This window comes from Nannospalax galili, unplaced genomic scaffold, assembly GCF_000622305.1.
Source record: "Nannospalax galili isolate Female #2095 unplaced genomic scaffold, S.galili_v1.0 scaffold46, whole genome shotgun sequence".
Lineage (NCBI taxonomy): Eukaryota > Metazoa > Chordata > Mammalia > Rodentia > Spalacidae > Nannospalax > Nannospalax galili.
This window is the reverse complement of record NW_008355790.1, coordinates 116805-128461: the sequence shown is the minus strand read 5'-3', so window position 1 is coordinate 128461 and position 11657 is coordinate 116805. Positions and strand designations below refer to the sequence as shown.

At 42.0% G+C, this 11657-nt stretch overlaps 1 pseudogene; it reads left to right on the top strand.

The window, feature by feature from the left end:
• Window positions 1-653: 653 nt before the first annotated feature.
• Window positions 654-817, top strand: LOC108491785 (annotated as a pseudogene).
• The last annotated feature ends 10840 nt before the right edge of the window (window positions 818-11657 follow it).

Here is an 11657-nt window from a genome sequence, read left to right as displayed (position 1 = left end):
GAGACCAAGTCCTAGAAAGCTTTTTTTACATTATAAACAGGCTGAGATGGTGCTAAATGATCTCAAAACATAAGTAACTTTTTGGTTATAAGGTTAGGTAAAACTCATTTGTTCAGAAAAGTCTCCCATATTTTGTGAGCATCATATTCACCTATCACCTACATGCTATTTGGGTAGTTTCAAGAGCTCCATTTCTGTTCAATGCCCAGAGATTTCTGCCACCCCTACTATGGCAGGTATGAATTAATGACAGGGAGAAGGCTGATTTGGGATTTCTACTCAGATGTCTCAGTAGTATCAGAAAGATTCTACTCCCCATGCAGGGCTTGGGCTTCCTATAAGCCATCACCTATAGACCACCCAGTTTTTCCTGTCTTAGACAGTGAACTATTGCAAGACTGGGAATGCAGCTCAGTTGGTAGAGTGACTGCCTAGGATGTGTGAAGCTTTGCATTCAGTCTCCAGCACCTCATAAACCAGGTGTGGTAGTGTACACCTCCGATCCCAACACCTGGGAGGAGAGGCAAGAGGATCAGAAGTTCAAGATCCTCCTCAACTACGTAGTGAGTTAGAAGTTAGCTTGGGATACATGAGACCTCGTCTCAGAAAATAAGTAAGGGGACTTTGCTATTTGTTGGATGTCTGGAGACCAGATGGGTCACCAGCAGCCCTACTGGAGTCACTGGCGAAAGCCAGGGTTCTTGCTCATGCCACGTCTGCTCTAACCGTCATGATCTGATCTGGAGGTATGGGCTGAACATGTGCTGGCAGTATTTGCTAGTATGCAAAGGACATAGGCTTCATTAACTTGGTCTAAGCGGCCTTGAATAAATGAATTCAAGACCATCTATCCAGTGAAAGAGATCATGCTTGTTTTTGTACACAAATCAAAAAAATTCAAGTCCTTAATACATAAATAAGGAGCTGGAGAGATGACTCAATGGTTAAGAGCACTGACTGTTCTTGCAGAGGATCCAGGTTCGGTTCCCAGCACCCACATGGCGGCTAAACAACTATCTGTAACTCCAGTTCCAGGGCATCCGATGCCCTCTTCTGACCTCTGAGTTCATTGCACAACACAGATGCACTTACATAGGCAGTACACTCATACACATAAAATAAAAGCAATAAATAAAATATATTTTAAAAATGAAATCTTGCTTGCCATGGTGGCTCACACCTGTAATTCTAATTAATACTTGAGACTCTTAAGTGGGAGGATTGCTGTGAGTTCAAGCAACCACACCAAAACAACATGAAATAAACAACAACAAAAACAAGAAGAAAGAAAATTGAGTCTTCATTGTATCATTGCTCAAGCCAGAACCTTGAGGTCATTCTTTCTGTCTCCTAGTCCTTCTCCATGTATTCTAAATCATTGCATCCTGTCTGCTGGACATCAGTAACACTCTCCTAGCTGGTCCCCTTCGCCTGCCTTCCTCCAGTGGCTGAATTCTCTTTTAGAAGCATACACTTGTTTATACCACTCTCAAGTTTCAATTTTTTGGTGGGTTCCATACAATACTCAAATACTCAATGCAAGGGCTTGAGTCCTGCCCCATCTCTAGTTCTGTTGTATCTCCTTCCCTATGTCTTTCTAGATGCTTTATTTGTAGAAATTGAACTCTCTTTAGCCTCATAAGAGGTTCACCCAGATGGATGGAACTCTTTCCCTGCTTCACATCTCCTTTCACAGGTCACAGTGGTATATGAATGGTATGTGAAGTACACCCTGCCCCCACTTAAGAGAATTCACCCTGGGTGTAGAGGTTGCATTGTAGATGTGTCATTTAGCACTGGGAACCTCACAGATATTTATTTTCTGCATTTGACCAGTTGTAGAACTTGGTTTTCTTTAAGCGTGTGACACTAGATAGGTTAACCAGGCTCCAGTGGATGGACATACACCAAAGGACATTTGGGGACACAAACTTGACTCAATAGGCCTTAATCTACATGACAGAGTACATGAGATCCAGCAAAGCAGCTCTAAGATGGGTGCAGATAAGGGAAAGGGTCTAAACATGATCAAGATATATTGTATGAAATTTGCAAAAATTCAGTAAAAAAACCAATTAAGTAAAAGGAGAATTCACCCCATTTGTTTTATTCACTCAGGTATGTCTGGTGGTGGGCATGTAATAGATGTTTACTATGCATTTTTTAGGATATTAATGAGACACAATTTCCTCCAGGAGTCTGCCCTCTCCTCTCTCTAACTCATGTACAAGCACACCTCTTGTGTGGGGGGGATCATATTATTTTTCTACAGTTAAACCTAGGTCTTGAGACTTCTGACAATCAGAAGTCTGCTGGAGATTCAGGTAGAAAGCAAAATAGTTCTTAAGCTTTAAGAGTCAAGATTGGGGCTGGAGAGATGGCTTAGCAGTTAAGAACACTGGTTGTTCTTGCAGAAGACCTGGGTTTGAATCCCAGCACCTACAAGGCAGCTAACCACTGTCCATAACTCCAGTTTCAGGGGATCCAGTGTCCTCTTCTGACCTCTGTGTGCATTGTATGACACGAGTGCACTTACCTACATGCAGGCAATGCACTCATACACATAAAATAATAAATAAAATATTTTAAAGAGTCAAGATCTTGGCTTCAACACCAAATACGGACAGATACCATAAAAGTAAATAAACATATTATTCTCTGCCCAAAAAAGAAAAGAAAATGTGAGAGGACAAGAACTTTACATCAATGGAGAAATTGGGAGATGGAGGGGCAACAATTGGGGTGTAGTGAGTACATTCCCACACCCCTTCTATCCTTGTGCTTATTCCTAGATAAGTGTGTAGGGGCTGCTTTGAAATGAGATCTATGCCTGCTTTCTGCTCATGACCAGACATGAGAACAAGAGACCTAGATTGTCCTGCACAAAGCCAGTGTGGGGCCGGGTAGCAGCAGAGTATAGGAGCTGCCTGCTTCGGCTGCACAGGGGAGGCTTGAGCCTGTGATTGGCAGGACCAGACACAAAGGGACATCTGAGGGGTTGGAAAGAAAAATAGTTCCTCAAAGTTCCTGGTGGCTGAGGGGCCTATTCCATCATAATGGAGACCAGTGGGAATTGATAACTAAAACCAGAGATAAAAGAGGTCATACACCTGTCTGTGTGGATGTGAGGATCAAGTTTCTCCCTGAGAATACATTGCCTTCCACTCTAAAACTTAGACCGTGTGTGTGTGTGTGTGTGTGTGTGTGTGTGTGTGTGTGTGTCCGGACAGGGAAAGGTAGTGCTTAACTGACTGATTTCAAAAACTTCTTTTCTCATTTGCTCACCTAGGTTTTGTGGCTTAAGAGTGTCGCTCATACTACAAATGAACAAGTCCCTGACACTTCTGAAAGCAGGAGCCCTGGCTTCCTGGAGGTCCAACTCTGACAAGCAACTCTCGCTACATGGATTTCCCTACTGCTAAAGGTGATTGGATGGACACCTGCAAGGGATTGTAAAATGTGTGTTTCCATGAATTCCTGATGTGTTCACCATATGGCATCAAGCCTTTTGAATTTGAGAACTGTGCCTTCCATCTTCTTCATAAACTCGTTTTATACAGTGGTTTTCCTAGAACCACTGGATGTAGTTTTTAATGGCTGACTGGCTTCCCTCAGGGTTTCTCTGTTTCGTCTATGTCCTTGGCTTACTCTCCCTATAGAAGTTCTCTTCTTTCTTGCCTGCTTGTTTGCTTTTTCTTTTTGCTCTTTGAACTAGGGTCTCATATAACCCAGATGGCCTCACCTATAGCCAAAGATAACCTTGAACTCCTGATGATCCTCCTGCTTATACCCGACTATAGGCATTTAAAAAGAAAAAAATTTACTTATTAGTGTTTGTGTCTATCACAGGGGGGCAGATACATGCTGTACTAATCACTTTTCTGTTTCTGTGATAGAATCACTGACCAAAGCAACTTATAGAAGGAAGAGTTTGAGTTTAGGGTTCCAAAAGAGCAAGAGTCCTTCATGGTGGGGAGACATGGCGGAAGAGGTGACTGAAGGAGGAGTGGAAGCTAAACTCTCACATCTTCAAGCCGGCACAGGAAGCAAGAGAGCAAAGATCCTGCAAGACTTAAGAAGTCTCTAAGCCCACCCTCAGTGACGTGCTTCCTCCAGCATAGCCACACCTTCTAATACCTCCCAAAACGGCGCCACCAACTGGGGACAAAATGCCTGAACACTTGGAGCCTATGGGGGACATTTTCATTCAAACCACCACAAATGCTGTGATGCTATCACTGAATACTCAGACACTGAGCAATTTAGGACAGATGAACATTTATTTGGCTCATGGTTCTGAAAGCTGTGAAGTTCAAGATTGGATGGGTGAATGTGGTAAAGTCATTCTCATTAGTGGAATCTCTGCAAAGTTCCAAGAGCTCAGAGCACCTCTAAAACTAACTTGAGGTGACTAACTTGAGTCCCTTCCTTTTGTAAGGGTACTAATATTCTGCTGTATTGGTTATACTTTTCTGTTGCTGTGATAAAACACCGTGACCAAGGCAACTTACAGAAGGAAGAATTTATTTGACTTGTGGTTTGGTTCCAGAGGGTTAGAGTACTTAATGATGTGAAAGCACAAGGCAGAAAGCCGGGCAGTCATATCTTCCAGCAGGCAAGGAAGCAGAGTGGAAACGGGAAATCCGGCAAGGATTAAGAAGTCTCAAAGCCTGCCCCCAGTGACCTGCTTCCTCCAGCATGGCCACACTTTCTAAAGGTTCCATGACCATCCCCAAAGAGCAACAGGAACTAGGGACCAAGTGTCCAATTATTTGGAGTCCATAGGGGACAATCTCAATCAAATCAGCACACTTGCCTCATGGTCTCATCTAATAAAGATTTAATTATGTCCCAAAGCCCCACCTACAAACACCATTAACATGACTTTTGAGATAGGGTTTCACTAAGTTGCCGAGACTATCTTTGAACTTAAGATCCTTCTGATTCAGTTTTCTGAACAGCTGAGATGACAGGCCTGTGCTACAAGGATTTGAGGATTTAATTTCAACTTAAATTTTGGCGGGTACAAACACCCAGACCAAAGCAATTTCTGAGGCCATCACTTAAAGGCTTGTGGACTGGGATTTGGTTTGTTCGTCATCGCACTTTAGCAAACTATGGCTTATGGCCAGTGTAGCCCACTGTGTTTGTATGACCTCATTACCTGTTTTCCTAAGACCCTGGAGCTAAGTATGGTTTTACTTTTTTAAATGACTAAAATGAGGGGCTGGGAAGATGGCCCAGTGAGTAAGAAAACTTGACGTACCAGCCTGAGGACCTGAGTTTGAATTCCCATCACCCGTGTAAAAAGCCAGGCATGGCTGTGAGTGCCTATGATCTCAGCATTGGGGGTAGAGGCAGATGGATCCTGAGAGCTCACTGGTCAGCCCAACTAGCACAAACGACCGACTTCTGGTTCAGTGAGATTCTGCCTCAAGGCAACAAGGTAGAGAGCAACAGAGGGAGCACTTGATATCCTACTATGGTCTCCACATGCGCAAGCACCTGCACACTCATATGCATGCACCACACACAGACATTAAATGACTGAAATGAAAGAAGACTATTTTGAGGCAAGTGAACATGACATGGAATTCACATTGCAGTATCTATAAATCTTACTGGACACAATCACTGTCATTTTTTCTCCCTACTGTCCTTTACTACTTACACAACAGCAGCAGGATTGAAGGTATGCCGGACACTTACGTGGTCTTAATACCTGTTTCTTCCTGTGTTTAGTCCCTGGCCCTTTACAAGCAGTTTGTCATCTCTTGCCTGAAGGTGGGAGTGGGTGGTGGTGGTGGTAGTAATGATTCCTACAACAAGGTCTTTGTGACAATGAATGTTCACTAGGAAATAAAGTATGGAGCTGTGTCTGGAACATGCCGGTGCTTCCAGTCTTGAACTTTATCACTTTTTCTAAAATCATTTTGGAACACAGCACAGATGATAAATGTTCCTTATGTTCTACTGAGGATCGCCTTTCACCAATGAACCTCCTAGCAATGCTGAGGGATTCAAACCCAGACCTTCCCCCATTCATTTGACAAGTCTCTAAAGTGCTGTGTTGAACAGCTGACTTTAATAACTGATGGTAGCAACACAATCCTTGGAAAGCCCACATTTACTTATCAACAGTTTCCATGAATCCAGAAGAGGCAAAAAGCAGAGGGGAGCATCTCTCTCTTGCCACATTTCCAGGGCAACTAGAATTCTGAATCCTATTTCTAAGTGACTCCCACACCTCGGATAAGTCTGTGTTCATCTGGCCACTAGAGAGCACTTTGAGACTAAGAAAGCTTGGGCTATGTGCCCAGGCCTCCTTTTGAACCCTGCTCTCCAGTGATGGAGGGGCGGTGTATTCCCTCGCTGCGCCATCTAGCTACCAGCGGCGGCTCACAAATGGCCATCAAGGCTGATGGATGCATTTTGTGAAGCTTAGTGACCTGTGGTAGTGATAATGAAGTATTCTGACGCTCAGATACATTTTACTCTGTCACTATGGTTTTCTGCCTCTGGTGACATCACCTAATTTTTACTGCTTTACAGCGTCTTTGGAAGGCAAGCAGCATTGTGGCCAGGGTCCCGGTTTCCTTATTGCTTCTACTCTTTTCTGTCAGACTGAATTTCTCTCAAAGAGAAAATATTGCTTGATATTGATTCCAGTGCACGAGATAATTTCAGGTTCTCACTCTGCAGTTAGCCAAAGCCCTGTTTAAAATCTTGAAGAGGTTTTCCAAGGCTAAGAGCACAGTTCAAAAAGAACAGTTCTTAAATGTGTTTAAAAGACCCTTGGCTACATTCTCTGATCTTTCATCAGCAGTTTGCAGATACACTTTCCATTGTTATTACAACTGAACCGTATCATAGGGAGTTGTACCAGCAAGACCATCAAGTTTTCTCAAAAGCTATAAAGCTTTGATGTTTTCTGGCCTATTTCTTACTGTGCTCTTAAAAATGTTTAGCTTCTACTGAGCCAAATGTGTACTTGCAAAGGCAAACACAGTGAAAAACTCTTCAAGCACTCTGGGTCCTGCTTCAATATCTATATATACAGCAGGAGGATGAACCTCTGTTAGGATGAGGCAAGCGGGGAGTTCTTTGTGCTGTGTGTTGTGAATGAATAATACCGACCTTCAGCTGAGCTTTGGCCCATCAGTACTGGGGTCTAGCTGTGGATACAGAACCTGCTTTCCTGACCAGTGCTTATGAGCATCTCCCAAAGCCATTCCCTTCTGGTGGTACTGTTTGCATCAAAGAAAAATCAAAGACATCAATCCTAGCCCTGACTCCTCCACAGACGGAGGCATTTAGATGGATAGCTTTTCAGGGGGTTTCTTTGATGTATTAAAAAAAAAAAAAAACCCTCCTAAATAATTTTTCCCTCTTTTGAATGACACTTGACTCTCAAGAAAAGAATATTTCTGCATGTGAAATGTCAGCTCTGTCTAATAATAACCTGCCTAATGTGCCACAAAAATCACTAATAGAATTTGCCACCATTTTTATAAAATGAAATTCTTTCCTCTGTACGGGTGCCTGGTTCACAGAAGCACCTAGAACAGTGGCTATTACACGCACAATGGCTTTCTTCAAACTGCAATCATACTCTGAGATGTCAACCTGCTATCTCACCTTTTACCAACACATGCCAGTTGTGCTGTGACATGAGGATAGCTAGGGAACCAACAGGCGATTAACAAAGACTTTCAAGAAATACTCTCCTCTGGGTTTCACCGGGAGCCATGAATATGAAAACATCAAGGGAGTGGGAGCTCAGATAAGAGTTTACATGGGCTTTGCACGTTATTGTGCAGATATTCGTGGTTTTCAGCAGCCAGACTTAATTTTTAGCTATCAGTCTCCAAGCCAGACACAGCCACTTCTCCAGTCCTGGAGGGTCGACTGCATGCTTTATTTCTTTATTTCACATGATGGTTTTTTGTGGGGGTGACAAGATAGTAGTTATTTACCTAAAAGGTAATGTTAGCTCTGGAATTTCAACAAGGACCGAATGAAACAGTACGAAGCAGAAAGATTATAGATGCATGTGTATGTATGTTTACTTGCCTGAAACATGGTTTTAGGAGCTGTGATTATGCTAAGCACATGTGAAGATTTCCTATTTAGAGAACGCAAAGAAGTGGCACTGGCTCTTCCTTATCCCAGTTTTGTTCCAGAAATGAACACGGACTTCTTACAATGGAATCTTTTTCCTGGGTTGTGCAGTATAGCAGGGCAACTTTTCTCTTATTATTTTTACTTTCCCTTTTTCTTTTGAACCAGGGCCTCTCTATATAATTTAGGTTTGACTTAAATACACTAAATAGCCCCAGGCTGGCCTTGAACTCATGATCCTTCTGCCTCAGCCTCTTGAGATTACAGGAATGTACCACCAAGCTTCCAGTGTGAATGAGTCTGTATGTCTGCGCAGGTGCCTATTCTTTGTGTTCATTTATTTAACACTTACTCAAAACAACAACAATAACAACGACAAAAACCTGGGGCTATACATTTGGTATAGTGCTAAGTAGAAGCAATAATGATAGGGATAGAGATATTCCTGTATTCATAATTCCTAGGTAGGCAGAGAGGGCTTTGTTTCTAAGGCAGAACATGCACACAGAGGCAACACACAAATAATCAGGGTCTGCTTTGAGACAGGTCTTTTCATTGTTGCGTATGTTGCCACTTAATCATTAATATTGCTAACTCATTATGCCATTCTCTCTCAGGCAAAGAAAGATAGGGCAAAGGCTGATTTGACTCTCCTTATGTTCCTTGAAGTCCTCACAGAATGCCTTCCAAACAGGCTTTCAGTAGAGTTTTCTGGTTTGATTCATAGATTCTAAGAGCAGTGTGGCGGGAGGAAATCTCACCAGATCACCTTTGTGAACGGTGCAAGCCAAGCAATTTTCCTGGGCCACTATTTCCTCATCTGTAAAAAGAAGGGGCTGGACTCAATGATTGCTAAGGTCACTTCCAGCTCTGTAAATTCTATGCTTTTAAAAAGTGCTCGGATCCTGAAAGGAGAACATCTTGGGTTTCTGGACAATAGAGCCCAGGGTGTATTTATGTTTGACCTCCTACCACATCCTGACTTTCTCCTCTAATGAATCCGGGTTTATTCTTCACTGAAATGGCTCAGCTCCAGGAGCCGTTGGTGTGATTCTAACACTGTGTAGATATTGATTTTTCTTGCAGGATAGTGGTTACTGAAACCACGAAACTATTAAATTTCTCTTGTTTTCTAAGGGATAATTCCACAAGTACCTTTCCACTCCTTTTGGTTGATATTTAACTCTCAAATCCAGGGCGCATCTGAAGATAATATTACTAGGATCATAGTACCTTTAAAAGGTTCATGGCAGGGCTGGAGAGATGGCTCAGTGGTTAAGAGCACTGACTGCTCTTGCAGAGGACCTAGGTTCAATTCCCAGCACCCACATGGTGGCTGCAAATCGTTCTTAACTCCAGTTCCAGGGGAATCCGAAGCCCTCTTCTGACCTCCATGGCATTGCATGACATGGGTGCACTCACATACATGCAGGCAATACATTTATACACATAAAATAAAAATAATAAAAAATGTTCATGGCTGACAGCTTTTACTTCTCATCATCTTAGAGTTTTCTATTAAACACTGGAGCAGACAGAGGTGGTCACAGAGAGGACCTGGCCTTCTCACTGTCATATTATGCCTCCCCTCCTTTATTAAAGTTCAACATCTCTTACTGTAAATAGTATCATCAATTAGTCAAATAGGATAGGCTTCCTTTCTTATTTTGATTGTGCCTCTAGATGTCTTGCCACCCAGTGGAACTAATAACCAACTGTTGTCAGGGCAGGATCACAGCTGTCCCTCTCAAATACACGTCCATGGAGAGTCACAATACTAAAATAGTGATTTGACTCTTGCCTTTTGATTTGAGAAGTTTCGCCTCCAGTGAGGCCTCCAGTGAGCTGAGGAAAGACACAACATGGCAAGCGGGTTATGATAGTCATTAACTTCCAAATAAAATTTAAAAGAGGCTTTCAATTACGATGATTTTTTTTTTTTTTTTAGGCATTCACCTTATTATACCAGTTAAAATACACACAGCAACGTGAGTGGTGACTGTGATGTCAATAAAAAGTTCTATATCCAGAACCATTATACGTCACTAATTACCCTTCAGGAAATTCTATGGTGACCCCAGAGTAGAGGGTGTATTTAATGAGATTGTTAATATTTCTATAAAACCAGCAGTCTGATAAATTCTCTTCAGGAAGGCACTTCCAGAGACCCAGCACAAGTGACTGTTCCACATGAAGCATTATCTTTTCTTGTACAACATTGAAAGCTTGCATGCTGCTTGACAAATTTGAATTTTAAAAAGTAGGAATGATTGGCACTTGGTAACTTACACAGAAATATAAAGTGGTACAAGAAAATTGCCCATTTCTTTTAGACTTACATTTTATGTATTTTTTTTCTTTTAAGAAGTGATAAGACATGTAATTTCCATCAACTTCAACCAGTTATGTATGAAAGAGGCTACAAGTTCAGCTCTGTCGAGGAAAAGGAAGTCACGGGGAGAGCTGACAAAGTACGGAAAGGCAGACAGCCTTTTCTCAGCTGCCTGGAGTTCTGGTGCTGTGAATGGTCGTTTTGGGTCCAAGGAACAAAACCTGAGAGTTGGACCTTTTTGCCTTGAAAACAATTCTATTTGCCCTTCATTGCTTGACTCACAAGCCCCAACTGCCAACTGTCCCTCCAGGTACCACATATTCCTCTATTAAGCTCAGAAAAAGGAGGCAGAGGGGTACAACTAAAGTTTATGAGCTTTCTTTTTATGTATTGGATACTCCAGTCAATTTGGCATAAAGCGGTTCTCTTCTATTTAGTCAACAAATATTTACTAATCAATATATTTACTGATACATATATCTAAAAATATGTACCAATAGCAAAACATTAGCTGCTTTATATATATCAAGTGGCATTCCCCCATTTTCATTATTTTGAATCTGTGTAAGAATAGAGGTAAGTGGCAGCCTTGAACTCATAACAAAAAAATCTATCGAAGAATCCTGATTTTTACTTCTGATAGGAATATTCTGTCATGTCAGTCTGCAGTTTGTGTACCTTTCATGGAACACATACATGCAACAGACCTCATGCTTGAACATACATATGAAATGTATATATTGATAAAATCATATACTGAGTTTCTTTTCTAAATTTTCATGGACTTTTTTTGTACTATAGCAGATATATGATCTTTCCTTTACTTAAGGCTTAAACAATGTATTCCAGTTTGAACTGTAGCATGGAAACAAACAACAAGAAAAAAACAGTCCTTTGAAAAACAGTAAAAGTGGTACTTTACTTCTAGAGCAACTGTCGAGTTATAAAAATAAACACAACTGTGGAACCAGGAATGCAGCTCAGTTGGCAGAGCGCCTGTACAGCGGCTATGAAGCCCTGGGTTCTGTTCTCAGCTCTGCATAAACCAGGTATCTTAGTGCAAGCCTGTAATCCCAGTTTGTAAGGAAGTGGAGGCAGGAGGATCAGAAGTTCAAGAACAGCCTCAGCTACATAGCGAGTTACAGGCCAGCCTGGGATACATGAGACCTTTTCTCTAGAGAGAGCAGGAGCGAGAGAAAGAGCA